At 48.7% G+C, this 17207-nt stretch overlaps 1 protein-coding gene across 2 annotated transcripts in view; it reads right to left on the bottom strand.

Annotated features, from left to right (window-relative positions):
• The window catches only part of PDE3B (phosphodiesterase 3B), a 101549-nt gene that overhangs the window by 57655 nt on the left and 26687 nt on the right, over positions 1–17207 (bottom strand). The window lies entirely within an intron of this gene.

Genomic DNA, 17207 nt, shown 5'->3' with positions numbered 1-17207 from the left:
TGCAATCCCTACCGAGAGCCGGGTCTGCCATGGCTGCCAACGACCAGGGCATCAGTATATAAAGGAGGACCGGAGGAGGGTATATAACGTAAATAGATACCCTCCCCCAGTCCCCCCTCTAAATACACTATATACCCTCCCCCAGTCCCCCTTCTATATACACTATATACCCTCCCCCAGTCCCCCCTCTATATAGCCTCCCCCAGTCCCCCCTCTATATAGCCTCCCCCAGTCCCCCCTCTATATACCCTCCCCCAGTCCCCCCTCTATATACCCTTCCCCAGTCCCCCCTCTATATACCCTCCCCCAGTCCCCCCTCTATATACCCTCCTCCAGTCCCCCCTCTATATACCCTCCCCCAGTCCCCCCTCTATATACCCTCCCCCAGTCCCCCCTCTATATACCCTCCCCCAGTTCCCCCTCTATATACCCTCCCCCAGTCCCCCCTCTATATACCCTCCCCCAGTTCCCCCTCTATATACACTATATACCCTCCCCCAGTCCCCCCTCTATATACACTATATACCCTCCTCCAGTCCCCCCTCTATATACCCTCCCCCAGTCCCCCCTCTATATACACTATATACCCTCCCCCAGTCCCCCCTCTATATACCCTCCCCCAGTCCCCCCTCTATATACACTATATATACCCTCCTCCAGTCCCCCCTCTATATACACTATATACCCTCCCCCAGTCCCCCCTCTATATACACTATATACCCTCCTCCAGTACTCAGAATTTCCCAACCCAAGTTATATTATACAGGAGGTGACATCACTGCTCTCCAGATATAAGGTATATTATACAGGAGGTGACATCACCGCTCTCCAGATATCAGTTATATTATACAGGAGTTGACATCACTGCTCTCCAGATATCAGATATATTATACAGGAGGTGACATCACCGCTCTCCAGATATCAGTTATATTATACAGGAGGTGACATCACCGCTCTCCAGATATCAGTTATATTATACAGGCGGTGACATCACCGCTCTCCAGATATCAGTTATATTATACAGGAGATGACATCACCGCTCTCCAGATATCAGTTATATTATACAGGAGATGACATCACCGCTCTCCAGATATCAGTTATATTATACAGGCGGTGACATCACCGCTCTCCAGATATCAGTTATATTATACAGGCGGTGACATCACCGCTCTCCAGATATCAGTTATATTATACAGGCGGTGACATCACCGCTCTCCAGATATCAGTTATATTATACAGGCGGTGACATCACCGCTCTCCAGATATCAGTTATATTATACAGGCGGTGACATCACCGCTCTCCAGATATCAGTTATATTATACAGGCGGTGACATCACCGCTCTCCAGATATCAGATATATTATACAGGAGGTGACATCACCGCTCTCCAGATATCAGATATATTATACAGGAGGTGACATCACCGCTCTCCAGATATCAGTTATATTATACAGGCGGTGACATAACCGCTCTCCAGATATCAGTTATATTATACAGGAGGGGACATCACTGCTCTCCAGATATCAGTTATATTATACAGGCGGTGGCATCACCGCTCTCCAGATATCAGTTATATTATACAGGCGGTGACATCACCGCTCTCCAGATATCAGTTATATTATACAGGAGATGACATCACCGCTCTCCAGATATCAGTTATATTATACAGGAGATGACATCACCGCTCTCCAGATATCAGTTATATTATACAGGCGGTGACATCACCGCTCTCCAGATATCAGTTATATTATACAGGCGGTGACATCACCGCTCTCCAGATATCAGTTATATTATACAGGAGATGACATCACCGCTCTCCAGATATCAGTTATATTATACAGGAGATGACATCACCGCTCTCCAGATATCAGTTATATTATACAGGCGGTGACATCACCGCTCTCCAGATATCAGTTATATTATACAGGCGGTGACATCACCGCTCTCCAGATATCAGTTATATTATACAGGCGGTGACATCACCGCTCTCCAGATATCAGTTATATTATACAGGCGGTGACATCACCGCTCTCCAGATATCAGTTATATTATACAGGCGGTGACATCACCGCTCTCCAGATATCAGTTATATTATACAGGCGGTGACATCACCGCTCTCCAGATATCAGTTATATTATACAGGCGGTGACATCACCGCTCTCCAGATATCAGATATATTATACAGGAGGTGACATCACCGCTCTCCAGATATCAGATATATTATACAGGAGGTGACATCACCGCTCTCCAGATATCAGTTATATTATACAGGCGGTGACATAACCGCTCTCCAGATATCAGTTATATTATACAGGAGGGGACATCACTGCTCTCCAGATATCAGTTGTATTATACAGGAGGTGACATCACCGCTCTCCAGATATCAGTTATATTATACAGGCGGTGGCATCACCGCTCTCCAGATATCAGTTGTATTATACAGGAGGGGACATCACCGCTCTCCAGATATAAGTTATATTATACAGGAGGTGACATCACCGCTCTCCAGATATCAGTTGTATTATACAGGAGGTGACATCACCGCTCTCCAGATATCAGTTGTATTATACAGGAGGTGACATCACCGCTCTCCAGATATCAGTTATATTATACAGGAGGTGACATCACCGCTCTCCAGATATCAGTTATATTATACAGGAGGTGACATCACCGCTCTCCAGATATCAGTTATATTATACAGGAGGTGACATCACCGCTCTCCAGATATCAGTTATATTATACAGGAGGTGACATCACTGCTCTCCAGATATCAGTTATATTATACAGGAGGTGACATCACCGCTCTCCAGATATCAGTTATATTATACAGGAGGTGGCATCACCGCTCTTCAGATATCGGTTATATTATACAGGCGGTGACATCACCGCTCTCCAGATATCAGTTGTATTATACAGGAGGGGACATCACTGCTCTCCAGATATCAGTTGTATTATACAGGAGGTGACATCACCGCCGCTCTCCAGATATCAGTTGTATTATACAGGTGACATCACCGCTCTCCAGATATCAGATATATTATACAGGAGGTGACATCACCGCTCTCCAGATATCAGTTGTATTATACAGGAGGTGACATCACCGATCTCCAGATATCAGTTATATTATCTTAGTTTAGCATACATCAGGGGGCTCAGGATGAGCAAAACAGCTGCCCTTAAAGGTTTGGGGGGCCTTCCCCATACATTATATGCCATCACCCCCTCCCCCAGCTTCTCTCCTGAGGAAACAATTTTTGCATCTCAGCTGTCACCAAAACCACCACATGTCAGAGCGATTCCTGCACAAGCCACAATTACGTGCACGCGGCGATCTCAGAGCAGGAGCGGCCGCCGCCATGTGTGCAGTGAAGAGGAAGTTCACACGGCAACAAAATACTCAAAAATAAGTGAGGGTTAATTAAGTATGAAAAATGCATCGACGTCAGCAGCACTTTACATAAGCAAAGAGAAATATTCAAAGCGAACTTCACCAACTGACGGCGACCATTTCTCCAAAATCAGAAGAAATGCAACTTCTACATGTATCTAATCCCGTCATGTGTGATACTGTATCTAATCCCGTCATGTGTGATACTGTATCTAATCCCGTCATGTGTGATACTGTATCTAATCCCGTCATGTGTGATACTGTATCTAATCCCGTCATGTGTGATACTGTATCTAATCCAGTCATGTGTGATATGTCATGTGTGATACTGTATCTAATCCCGTCATGTGTGATACTGTATCGAATCCCGTCATGTGTGATACTGTATCTAATCCCGTCATGTGTGATACTGTATCTAATCCCGTCATGTGTGATACTGTATCTAATCCTGTCATGTGTGATACTGTATCTAATCCCGTCATGTGTGATACTGTATCTAATCCTGTCATGTGTGATATGTCACGTGTGATACTGTATCTAATCCCGTCATGTGTGATACTGTATCTAATCCAGTCATGTGTGATACTGTATCTAATCCCGTCATGTGTGATACTGTATCTAATCCCGTCATGTGTGATACTGTATCTAATCCCGTCATGTGTGATACTGTATCTAATCCCGTCATGTGTGATACTGTATCTAATCCAGTCATGTGTGATACTGTATCTAATCCTGTCATGTGTGATATGTCATGTGTGATACTGTATCTAATCCCGTCATGTGTGATACTGTATCTAATCCCGTCATGTGTGATACTGTATCTAATCCTGTCATGTGTGATACTGTATCTAATCCCGTCATGTGTGATACTGTATCTAATCCTGTCATGTGTGATATGTCACGTGTGATACTGTATCTAATCCCGTCATGTGTGATACTGTATCTAATCCCGTCATGTGTGATACTGTATCTAATCCAGTCATGTGTGATACTGTATCTAATCCCGTCATGTGTGATACTGTATCCAATCCTGTCATGTGTGATACTGTATCTAATCCCGTCATGTGTGATACTGTATCTAATCCCGTCATGTGTGATACTTTGTCTAATCCAGTTATGTGTGATACTGTATCTAATCCCGTCATGTGTGATACTGTATCTAATCCTGTCATGTGTGATACTGTATCTAATCCAGTCATGTGTGATACTGTATCTAATCCCGTCATGTGTGATACTGTATCTAATCCCGTCATGTGTGATACTTTGTCTAATCCAGTTATGTGTGATACTGTATCTAATCCAGTCATGTGTGATATGCTCTGCTCAGCTGCGCATCTAATCCTGTCCAGTGTGACACGGGGCCACATCTCACCTGTGGTTGGTCCCTGGGTCAGTGGAGCTTGTGTTCTGCTTGTAGCATTTATTACATTGTTGCGCTCTTAATACAAATCAGTAACAATTATTTATTTATTTTAAATCTTTCAGCCCCGGGAGATTTTCCGTTTTCGCGCTTCGCCTCCAGGTCAGCACAATTACAGTGGTACCACATTTATATCGTTTCAATTTAATATGTTAAAAAAAAAAAATTGGAAAACATTTTTTTTTTGCATCGCTGTTTTCTGGCCCCCATAACTTTTATATTTTTACATTTACGGAGCTTTGTGGGGGCTTATTTTAACATTTGTAAAGTCTATTTTTTATTTTTGTTATTTTAATTTTGGGGATGTTGAATTTTATATTTCTAAAACCTTTTTTATATTTGTATTTATACATTTTTTTACACTTAATAGTTTCCTAGGGAACCTGAACATGTGATCACCAAATTGCTTCGGTCATAGACCTCAATGCATTAGTATTGGAGTCTAGGAGAACTTGGAGCCACAGGCAGGGTCCCCACAGGAGCATTCGCTGAGACCAAGGCTGCAAATGGACGGCTCCACCGATCACCACTAGGGGGAGCTATTGCAGGACAGGGAGTGCGTGGTTTCAGGGTTTTTGCTCGCAGATGCTGTGGTCACATTTGAGTTTGGGGTTAAATGTCTGCGATCGGAGTTATCGCTGATCACAGACACCAACTCCGGGTGCCTGCTGTTTAAAACAGCAGGCACATGATGGCTATGGCGCCATATTTAAAGACACGACCAGCGCTGTACGTGGTCGGAAAGAGGTTAAAATACAAGGAGATTCACTAGAAAGAAGCCCCAAATATTCTGCTGTAACTTCCATTAAGAAATACGTGACATCCGTAATCGATTGCACTACGTGCGATGCTGTAAGTGATCTGTTTGCTGCCAGTCCCATTTCGGCGCGGCATGTTCCTGAACGTATTGGCAAGGAAATCGGGGGGATTGCAGCAATTTGACGTTGGATCCTCCACAGTGCCAGACATACCCCAAAAGGAAGAAGTCTGGTGCTACCAGATCGAGCGAGCGCGACTCCCACCACCCTGGTGTCGAGTCGAGGTACGGGGGGGTGTAAATGGCGCCCACCTCAGGAGCACATTGCTTCATCCTCGGGTTATTACAGAGTATTCGGGGCCTCTTTCATACGTAAAAAGGACATGGATCAGCTACCCCCGACACTCCAGCTGTAGTGAAACTACAACTCTCAGCATGCATACTTGCTGGGCTGCTCTTGTAATTCCGGTATAAGTGAATGGAGCATGCTGGGATTTGTAGTCTCACGACAGCTGGAGCGCCACAGATTGCTGATCTCTGCACGAGGATGAATGCAGAGTGCAAACAGCATACAGACCGAGGCGATTGGGCCGACGCGTTTCACCACTGGCTTCTTCTGGTGTCATTTAATAAAGTTGTTACTGGTTTGTGTTAAATCGGCATAAAGTTGTGTATTAGGCGGCAGCACATGCGGCTTTCATGTGCCCACTGTTCAGGCGAATCATTGCCCTGTGCCGCAGTTGTTACATTGTTGCGCTGTTGTAGCAATTGTTACATTGTTGTAGCATTATCTCTATTAGGCGACTTTCACACTCACGTTTTTTTCTGCGGATCCATCATGGATCTGCACAGACGGATCCGTTCAGATAATACAACCGTCTGCATCCGTTCAGAACGGATCCGTTTGTGTCATCTGTAACATAGCCATGACGGATCCGTCTTGAACACCATTGAAAGTCAATGGGGGACAGATCCGTTTTCTATTGTGCCAGATTGTGTCAGTGACTTACATTGTGTCAGGACGGATCCGTTTGGCTGCAGGCCGCGTTTTGGTGTCGGCCTCCGGAGCGGAATGGAGACGGATCGGAGGCAAACTGACGCATTCTGAGCGGATACTTTTCCATTCAGAAAGCATTGGGGATAAACTGATCCGTTTTGGACCGCTGAGCCCTAAACGGATCTCACAAACGGAAAGCCAAAACGCCAGCGTGAAAGTCGCCTTATTCTTCACAAGAAGCAATAAACACTTTAGAGAAAGACTCCTCACATCAGGGCAGATCACAAGTCACACCACAAGCTGCACTGTAGCTTTCTCAGGTGCTTTGTTGTGATGGACTTTGCTGCCAGAGTTTAGTGAGGAGCAGCTCTGGAGGAGTCACTGACTCCAACCCCCCATGTTTAAGGGTTCGCCCTGAACAGATAAACACACAAAGCCTCTTGTGCAGCTTGTACTGACGTCAGCAGTCGCCCAGCAACAGCAGAGGGTGCAAAAAGTGCTGCAGAGTGAAGGGAGCGGGTGACACCTCACCGAGAGCAGGACAGCGGGCTGGGGGAGGGGTAACAGCTGTCTCCTCAGCCCCAGCTCCTACCGCTGACTGTCTCCTCAGCCCCAGCTCCTACCGCTGACTGTCTCCTCAGCCCCACTCCTACCGCTGACTGTCTCCTCAGCCCCAGCTCCACTCCTACCGCTGACTGTCTCCTCAGCCCCAGCTCCTACCGCTGACTGTCTCCTCAGCCCCAGCTCCTACCGCTGACTGTCTCCTCAGCCCCACTCCTACCGCTGACTGTCTCCTCAGCCCCAGCTCCTACCGCTGACTGTCTCCTCAGCCCCACTCCTACCGCTGACTGTCTCCTCAGCCCCACTCCTACCGCTGACTGTCTCCTCAGCCCCAGCTCCTACCGCTGACTGTCTCCTCAGCCCCACTCCTACCGCTGACTGTCTCCTCAGCCCCAGCTCCTACCGCTGACTGTCTCCTCAGCCCCAGCTCCTACCGCTGACTGTCTCCTCAGCCCCAGCCCCACTCCTACTGCTGACTGTCTCCTCAGCCCCAGCTCCTACCGCTGACTGTCTCCTCAGCCCCAGCTCCACTCCTACCGCTGACTGTCTCCTCAGCCCCAGCTCCACTCCTACCGCTGACTGTCTCCTCAGCCCCAGCCCCAGCCCCAGCCCCACTCCTACCGCTGACTGTCTCCTCAGCCCCACTCCTACCGCTGACTGTCTCCTCAGCCCCAGCCCCACTCCTACTGCTGACTGTCTCCTCAGCCCCACTCCTACCGCTGACTGTCTCCTCAGCCCCAGCCCCACTCCTACCGCTGACTGTCTCCTCAGCCCCAGCTCCACTCCTACTGCTGACTGTCTCCTCAGCCCCAGCTCCTACCGCTGACTGTCTCCTGAGGCCCAGCTCTACTCCTGCCAGGTAGACACAATATAGGTGACAAATTATAAAAAAGTCACTAATCTGCCACCTCGTCGACTTAGCTTTACCTATTGTTCCCCCCCCCCCCCCCCGTCCTGCACCCCCCAACGCCATCACTCCCTGCTTGGCCCCATAGTTCTCACTCCCCACATGACCCATCTCTCACCCCGGAGCCCACACAATGTCCTTCCCTGTAAACCTCCAACACAAGGAATCCTCCAGAGCAACTCCCAGGTTTACTGTACTTTACCTACTACACCCCCCCCCCCCCCCCCCGCACCCATACTCACTGCACCCGACTAAATCCATACGGCACCCTACTACACCACCCCTGCACCCATCCATACGGCACCCGACTACACCCCCCGCATCCATACTGCACCCGACTACACCCCCCCGCATCCATACTGCACCCTACTAAACCCCCCCCCCCGCACCCATCCATACTGCACCCGACTACACCCCCCACACTCATCCATACGGCACCCTACTACACCCCCCACACTCATCCATACGGCACCCTACTACACCACCCCCCGCACCCATCCATACGGCACCCGACAACACCCCCCACACCCATCCATACTGCACCCGACTACACCACCCCCGCACCCATCCATCCGGCACCCTACTTCACCACCACCACCGCACCCACCCATCCATACTGCACCCTACTACACCCCCCACACCCATCCATACTGCACCCTACTACACCCCCCACACCCATCCGCACTGCACCCTACTACACCAGCACCCGGCACCCATTGTGACTGGTTCCGGTTCTCAAAAATGTACGGTTTGTTATAAAAACAGCAACAAAAAGAAACTCTGCAGCGGCCGGAACCACTTCTAATAAGGGCTCAATACATCAGCACTGGTCGTGTGAACTGGTCGTGCGCTGTGGATGCCGACCCACTGACTTGAATGGGTTTGGGATCCGCAACATACAGCAAAAAGGTAGGACGTCCTATCTTTTACGGAGCGGAGGCGTGGATCGGAAGCCCATGGAAACGCTCAGTGGCCCTTCCATGGGCTTTCGGGTCCATGCCTCCGCAACGCAAAAGATGAGACCCGTCCTATCTTATGCCGTATCTTGAGGATTGCGGACCCATTCAAGTCATCCGCAGCGCGGAGTTCACGGTGCCCGCGTACCGCAGACCCGCTGTCCACAATACGATAGTGTGAATGAGACCTCAACATGAGAGACGCCGGACTGCATCACATACGCGTCCACCACTCGCGGTTCGTCCTCCATTCACACTGGATCAAAAGCTGTAGATCAAACCGGGCAGAATTCAGGAGCGAGCGACTCTCTAGCCGACCAATGAGAGACCGCCGTCGCCTGTAAAGAAGTCAGCCATGTTGGAAATTTCCACTTGATCGTGCCTAGTAAGTGACCTATATGGGTAACTCGACCAATACATCACCCGGGCGGGCACATTTATATACGTTACGCCCTGCAATAAATCGCCGTTACATGTCCGGGGCCAATATCAACTAGAACACACGGATGCGTCAGCACCGCCGGCCACCGTCAGGATACACGCCCTGGTTCACCTCTGACCCACGTCACACAGCATATACATGGCCTTACTGAGCCTGTACCCTACTCCAGAGCTGCGCTCATGATTCTACAAAGTGAACACAGCTGGATCCAGCCTACAACACCTCTGCTAGTTTGTTACAATGTATCAGTCTGCAGTCCAGGCTGTTCACAGAGCGCCCTACAAACTGATACAATTGTATCCACTGCTCAGCTGTGTACGTTTACTGCCTGGAAGCGCAAACAAGAGTGTTCCCATTCACTGACAGCAAGCATATTGTCATAAGAAATCTGGAGAGCTGAGAAAGACCTCACCACCTCGGATGGGCAGCAGCAGCCTCTGGCACCCAAGGTGTTAGGAAACTACAACTCCCAGCATGCAAATTTGCTCGGCTGTTCTTTGAACTCCTACAGAAGTGAGCTGAGCATGTTGGGAGTTGTAGTTTCACAACAGCTGGAGGTTGTTGACCTTTAGCCTGCGAGATGCAGGACAAGGCAGAGGACGGAGCTGGACGAGACGAGGGGGCACATACTTTACTGCCTACCATGAGGAGAGCTTTTTCCTCCATCTCAACCTATAATAAACCGCTCTTAACGCGATGGCCGGCGCAGGCCTCGCGGAGCGACATCGCCGCCAGCTCCCAGAGAACAGGTGTACGCTAAAGCAACAAACATGGAAGGAGCCGCCCCAGAGCACTGACCTCCCTGTAAGTACCCGCGGGCGGCCGCTCACAAAGGGCCACTCCAGAAACCAATGAAGCAAAGAGAACGATCGTGTTCGCCGCACCTCCTCCGGAAATCGCAAAGAGCGTGAAGAAAAAAAACTGACTCTGAACAAAGAACAAAAATTCAGAGGAAAAAAACTTCTCCAAAGTGTCAGCACCAATAGGGGGTCTCAGGGGGGTGTCCCGGGGGTGGGGGTCAGGGGAGGAGTGAAAACCAATTCTAAAAATATATAAATAAAATCATTAAAAGATGGGATGTGAAGGAATTTTGTGGCGCGTTCAGAGCGCGGCGCTCACGTGTCCGGATCAGGACGGCGCTTCAGCAACCTCAGAATCACACAGATGAGGCAACAACATTGGGAAATATGTTCCTGATTTACAGAGACAGGGTCATTTACACAGACATAACCAAGAGGTCGGGGGCGGCCGGAACACGACCAGCACCAAGGAGGAGAACGCCGAATCCTGCAGACTATTCCCTGCACAGAGGTGAAACGAGCTGCAAGGGATACTGGACTAAACATAACAGCAAAAAGAGTCACTACTGAACCCCATATAACAGTCAATGAGTTACATCCTGTATTATACTCCAGAGCTGCACTCACTATTCTGCTGGTGCAGTCACTGTGTACATACATTACTTATCCTGTACTGATCCTGAGTTACATCCTGTATTATACTCCAGAGCTGCACTCACTATTCTGCTGGTGCAGTCACTGTGTACATACATTACTTATCCTGTACTGATCCTGAGTTACATCCTGTATTATGCTCCAGAGCTGCACTCACTATTCTGCTGGTGCAGTCACTGTGTACATACATTACTTATCCTGTACTCATCCTGAGTTACATCCTGTATTATACTCCAGAGCTGCACTCACTATTCTGCTGGTGCAGTCACTGTGCACATACATTACTTATCCTGTACTGATCCTGAGTTACCTCCTGTATTATACTCCAGAGCTGCACTCACTATTCTGCTGATCCAGTCACTGTGTACATACATTACTTATCCTGTAGTGATCCTGAGTTACATCCTGTATTATACTCCAGAGCTGCACTCACTATTCTGCTGGTGGAGTCACTGTGTACATACATTACTTATCCTGTACTCATCCTGAGTTACATCCTGTATTATACTCCAGAGCTGCACTCACTATTCTGCTGGTGCAGTCACTGTGTACACACATTACTTATCCTGTACTGATCCTGAGTTACATCCTGTATTATACTCCAGAGCTGCACTCACTATTCTGCTGGTGCAGTCACTGTGTACACACATTACTTATCCTGTACTGATCCTGACTTACATCCTGTATTAGGCCCCATTCAGCCGATATCTGTTTTTGCGCCAGCCATGCGCGCTCCACATTTTGCAGATTGGAATGTCCGGCTCTTCACAGGACAAATTTTTAAAACAATTCTTTTTGCAGGTGCCATGGAACGGACACACAGCTGTGGAGAGCACACGGTGTGCTGCCGTCCGCATCTTTTCCAGCCCCATCGAAATAAATTTTTTGTGGATCGGATGTGGCTTGAAAATACGGCCCTATGAATGGGGCCTTATACTCCAGAGCTGCACTCACTATTCTGCTGGATTCAGAGCTGAAATCTCTGATGATGCATGCTGAGAAGCGAGTACACCAGGCCCTGCAGGCATTTACAGGAGTGGTCTGAGTTAGGCTCCATTCACATGTCCGCAAAATGGGTCCGCATCCTTTCCGCAATTTTGCGGAAAGGGTGCGGACCCATTCATTCTCTATGGGGACGGAATGGATGCGGACAGCACACAGTGTGCTGTCCGCATCCGCATTTGCGGTGCGCGGCCCTGATCTTTGGGTCTGCAGCTCCGCAAAAAGATAGAGCATGTCCTATTCTTGTCCGCAGCTTGCGGACAAGAATAGGCATTTCTATGGGGTGGAAGAGCTGGTGTGTTGCGGACCCGCAATTTGCGGGTCCGCAACACACCACGGACGTGTGAATGTAGCCTTAAAGGGGTATTCCAGAATTTTGCTGATGTGGTGTTGACCTCTCTGGGCGAGGGGCGTCGGACCTCCACCGACGAGATACTGACGGCCTACTTTAAGGAGTACATCAATATGAAAATCCTGGACAATGATTTTAACTAGAAAATTGTGCACACCCCTTTACCCAGAGGCCACACCCCTTTACCCAGAGGCCACACCCCCTTGTACAATTCAGGGGAAAAAATCTTAACGTGTCTAAAGAAACGTGATAAATCTGATACAGAGACATTGAGGCTCGTTCTGTGATGCAGAGAAGTAGATGGAAGGCAAAAAAACTACATGAAATATGAAAAAAGTTTACTTTTTTTTAAAATTAACTTTCCTCCAGAATAATGGGCGTTCCTCTGACATTAAGGAAGGGGTTAAGCGCGGGGTCGCTCCTTTAATGCAGTCAGGTTCAGCGGACAAGGACTGTAGAACTGGGAGCTAATTGCTGCGCGTGACGTCAGCGGTTGCTGCGGTAACAGGCAAAGTTCTGGAGCCGTTGTTCTTGCATTTCCTCATCTGATCGGGCTGAGTACAGCCAATGAGACGGGCGGCTGCACGAAACATGTTAACCCCTCGCTGGCTGAAGACACGGGCGTTAAAACAGGGTAAAAAAAAAAGCGTGAAAAGTTACAAAAATAAAAAATGTAAAATATAACATTCAATATGGATACAGATGTTATACAGATGGAGCAAGGAATAGGTCAATACCGTTAAAGAGAAACTGTCATGCTTAACATGAAGTCAGAGCTCAGGTTATAGAGCAGGAGGAGCTGAGCAGATTATATACAGTTGCAAGAAAAAGTATGTGAACCCTTTGGAATTATACGGATTTCTGCACAAATTGGTCATAAAATGTGATCTGATCTTCATCTAAGTCACAACAATAAATGGCAAAAGAAAAGGGGCGCACTCAGATGGGCGCACTTGAATAGACAATGATATACAAATTTATTAAAACCTAAACATAATCCCTATTATTATGCATATATAGGCTATATCTCCTTATAGGGCCTGTATTTTATGTATGTCAATTTTTAGGGATTATGTTTTTAGGTTTTAATAAATTGTATATCATTGTCTATTCAAGTGCGCCCATCTGAGTGTGCCCCTTTTCTTTTGCCATTTACGTTTTCACTTTGGGCCTAAGGGTGGGCCATTTAGATGAGCACCTTTTCCATTTATGGTGAGAGGTTGAGCCGCTGAGTTTTCCATTTCCATTAAGTCACAACAATAGACAATCACAGTCTGCTTAAACCAATAACACACAAAGAGTTAAATGTTACCATGTTTTTATTGAACACACCATGTAAACATTCATAGTGCAGGTGGAAAAAGTATGTGAACCCCTAGACTAATGACGTCTCCAAGAGCTAATTGGAGTGAGGTCTCAGCCAACTGGAGTCCAATCAATGAGATGAGATTGGAGGTGTTGGTTACAGCTGCCCTGCCCTATAAAAAACACACACCAGTTCTGGGTTTGCTTTTCACAAGAAGCATTGCCTGATGTGAATGATGCCTCGCACAAAAGAGCTCTCAGAAGACCTACGATTAAGAATTGTTGACTTGCATAAAGCTGGAAAGGGTTATAAAAGTATCTCCAAAAGCCTTGCTGTTCATCAGTCCACGGTAAGACAAACTGTCTATAAATGGAGGACGTTCAGCACTGCTGCTACTCTCCCTAGGAGCGGCCGTCCTGTAAAGAAGACTGCAAGAGCACAGCGCAGACTGCTCAATGAGGTGAAGAAGAATCCTAGAGTGTCAGCTAAAGACTTACAGAAGTCTCTGGCATATGCTGACATCCCTGTTAGCGAATCTACGATACGTAAAACACTAAACAAGAATGGATTTCATGGGAGGACACCACAGAGGAAGCCACTGCTGTCCAAAAACCATTGCTGCACGTTTACAGTTTGCACAAGAGGACCTGGATGTTCCACAGCAGTACTGGCAAAATATTCTGTGGACAGATGAAACCAAAGTGGAGTTGTTTGGAAGAAACACACAACACTGTGTGTGGAGAAAAAGAGGCGCAGCACACCAACATCGAAACCTCATCCCAACTGTGAAGTATGGTGGTGGGGGCATCATGGTTTGGGGCTGCTTTGCTGAGTCAGGGCCTGGACGGATTGCTATCATCGAAGGAAAAATGAATTCCCAAGTTTATCAAGACATTTTGCAGGAGAACTTAAAGACCTTTCACCAGAATAAAACATCTAAACTGACTATACAGACATGTAGAGCGGCGGCCAGGGACCCCCCTGCACTTACTGTTCTCCCCGGGCGCCGCTCCGTTCTCCGGTTATAGCCTCATAGCCTGAGAGGTTTTTTTCTCTCTCAGGCTATGAGCTGAGCGCTGCGATTGGCCAGCGCTACAGCATAGGAGAAAGAGACGCCAGCAGGTTCCACTGGGTGGAGCCGAACTATGAAGATACCGGAGGCTATAACCGGAGAACGGAGCGGCACCCGGGGAGAACAGTAAGTGCAGGGGGGTCCCTGGGCGCCGGTCTACACGTCTGTATAGTCAGTTTAGATGTTTTATTCTGGTGAAAGGTCCTCTTTAAGGCCATCTGTCCACCAGCTGAAGCTCAACAGAAGATGGGTGTTACAACAGGACAACGACCCAAAGCATAGAAGTAAATCAACAACAGAATGGCTTAAACAGAAGAAAATCCGCCTTCTGGAGTGGCCCAGTCAGAGTCCTGACCTCAACCCGATTGAGATGCTGTGACCTCAAGAAAGCGATTCACACCAGACATCCCAAGAATATTGCTGAACTGAAACAGTTCTGTAAAGAGGAATGGTGAAGAATTACTCCTGACCGTTGTGCACGTCTGATCTGCAACTACAGGAAACGTTGGGTGAAGTTATTGCTGCCAAAGGAGGTTCAACCAGTTATTAAATCCAAGGGTTCACATACTTTTTCCACCTGCAGTGAGAATGTTTACATGGTGTGTTCAATAAAAACATGGTAACATTTAACTCTTTGTGTGTTATTAGTTTAAGCCGACTGTGATTGTCTATTGTTGTGACTTAGATGAAGATCAGATCACATTTTATGACCAATTTGTGCAGAAATCCATATCATTCCAAAGGGTTCACATACTTTTTCTTGCAACTGTATAAAGAGAACCAGTCACCATGTAATCTGCAGGCAGCGTGTTATAGAGCAGGAGGAGCTGAGCAGATTGTGACAAGTTCTCTCTCTGTATATATATATATATATATTCTGCTCAGGAGGAGCTCTTTAAATCTTTTTTTGTAGGGGACACCCTCAAGATCAAAGCATTGATCTAGAAATCCCCCCCCCCCCCCCCCCGCACACACGCAGAGGTCACACGTAGCCCCCAGAGGCGACCCTCAGCATTCAGCCACCTTGTTAATGCCAGGCCATGCTGGGAGTTGTAGTGACAGTGGCTGCCCATCATGAGGGTATAACAATCCTCATTTATGGAGTCCCTCTGTGTATTTGGGGGAGTCAGGGTCACCCAGCAACATTCCAGTGTACACAGCTCCTCTGCTCAGTGATGATCTGCCTTCCTGAATTAGCACTAAACAGAAAGGCAATGGAGTAGAAGAAACAACACGACAGCCCACGTACACTGCAGGGCCGGGCAGGAGCATAACCTGTGCCATCCACATGACAGCCCACGTACACTGCAGGGCCGGGCAGGAGCATAACCTGTGCCATCCACATGACAGCCCACATACACTGCAGGGCCAGGCAGGAGCATAACCTGTGCCATCCACACTACAGCCCACATACACTGCAGGGCCAGGCAGGAGCATAACCTGTGCCATCCACATGACAGCCCACATACACTGCAGGGCCAGGCAGGAGCATAACCTGTGCCATCCACATGACAGCCCACGTACACTGCAGGGCCGGGCAGGAGCATAACCTGTGCCATCCACATGACAGCCCACATACACTGCAGGGCCGGGCAGGAGCATAAACTGTGCCATCCACACGACAGCCCACATACACTGCAGGGCCAGGCAGGAGCATAACCTGTGCCATCCACACTACACCCCACGTACAATGCAGGGCCAGGCAGGAGCATAACCTGTGCCATCCACATGACAGCCCACATACACTGCAGGGCCAGGCAGGAGCATAACCTGTGCCATCCACATGACAGCCCACATACACTGCAGGGCCAGGCAGGAGCATAGCCTGTGCCATCCACATGACAGCCCACGTACACTGCAGGGCCGGGCAGGAGCATAACCTGTGCCATCCACATGACAGCCCACATACACTGCAGGGCCGGGCAGGAGCATAAACTGTGCCATCCACACGACAGCCCACATACACTGCAGGGCCAGGCAGGAGCATAACCTGTGCCATCCACACTACACCCCACGTACAATGCAGGGCCAGGCAGGAGCATAACCTGTGCCATCCACATGACAGCCCACATACACTGCAGGGCCAGGCAGGAGCATAACCTGTGCCATCCACATGACAGCCCACGTACACTGCAGGGCCGGGCAGGAGCATAACCTGTGCCATCCACATGACAGCCCACATACACTGCAGGGCCGGGCAGGAGCATAAACTGTGCCATCCACACGACAGCCCACATACACTGCAGGGCCGGGCAGGAGCATAAACTGTGCCATCCACACGACAGCCCACATACACTGCAGGGCCAGGCAGGAGCATAACCTGTGCCATCCACATGACAGCCCACATACACTGCAGGGCCGGGCAGGAGCATAAACTGTGCCATCCACATGACAGCCCACGTACACTGCAGGGCCGGGCAGGAGCATAAACTGTGCCATCCACATGACAGCCCACATACACTGTAGGGCCGGGCAGGAGCATAACCTGTGCCATCCACACTACAGCCCACGTACAATGCAGGGCCAGGCAGGAGCATAACCTGTGCCATCCACATGACAGCCCACGTACACTGCAGGGCCAGGCAGGAGCATA

This window comes from Bufo bufo, chromosome 10 (assembly GCF_905171765.1).
Source record: "Bufo bufo chromosome 10, aBufBuf1.1, whole genome shotgun sequence".
NCBI classification, from domain to species: Eukaryota; Metazoa; Chordata; class Amphibia; order Anura; family Bufonidae; genus Bufo; species Bufo bufo.
This window is presented reverse-complemented; position numbering and strand designations above follow the sequence as displayed.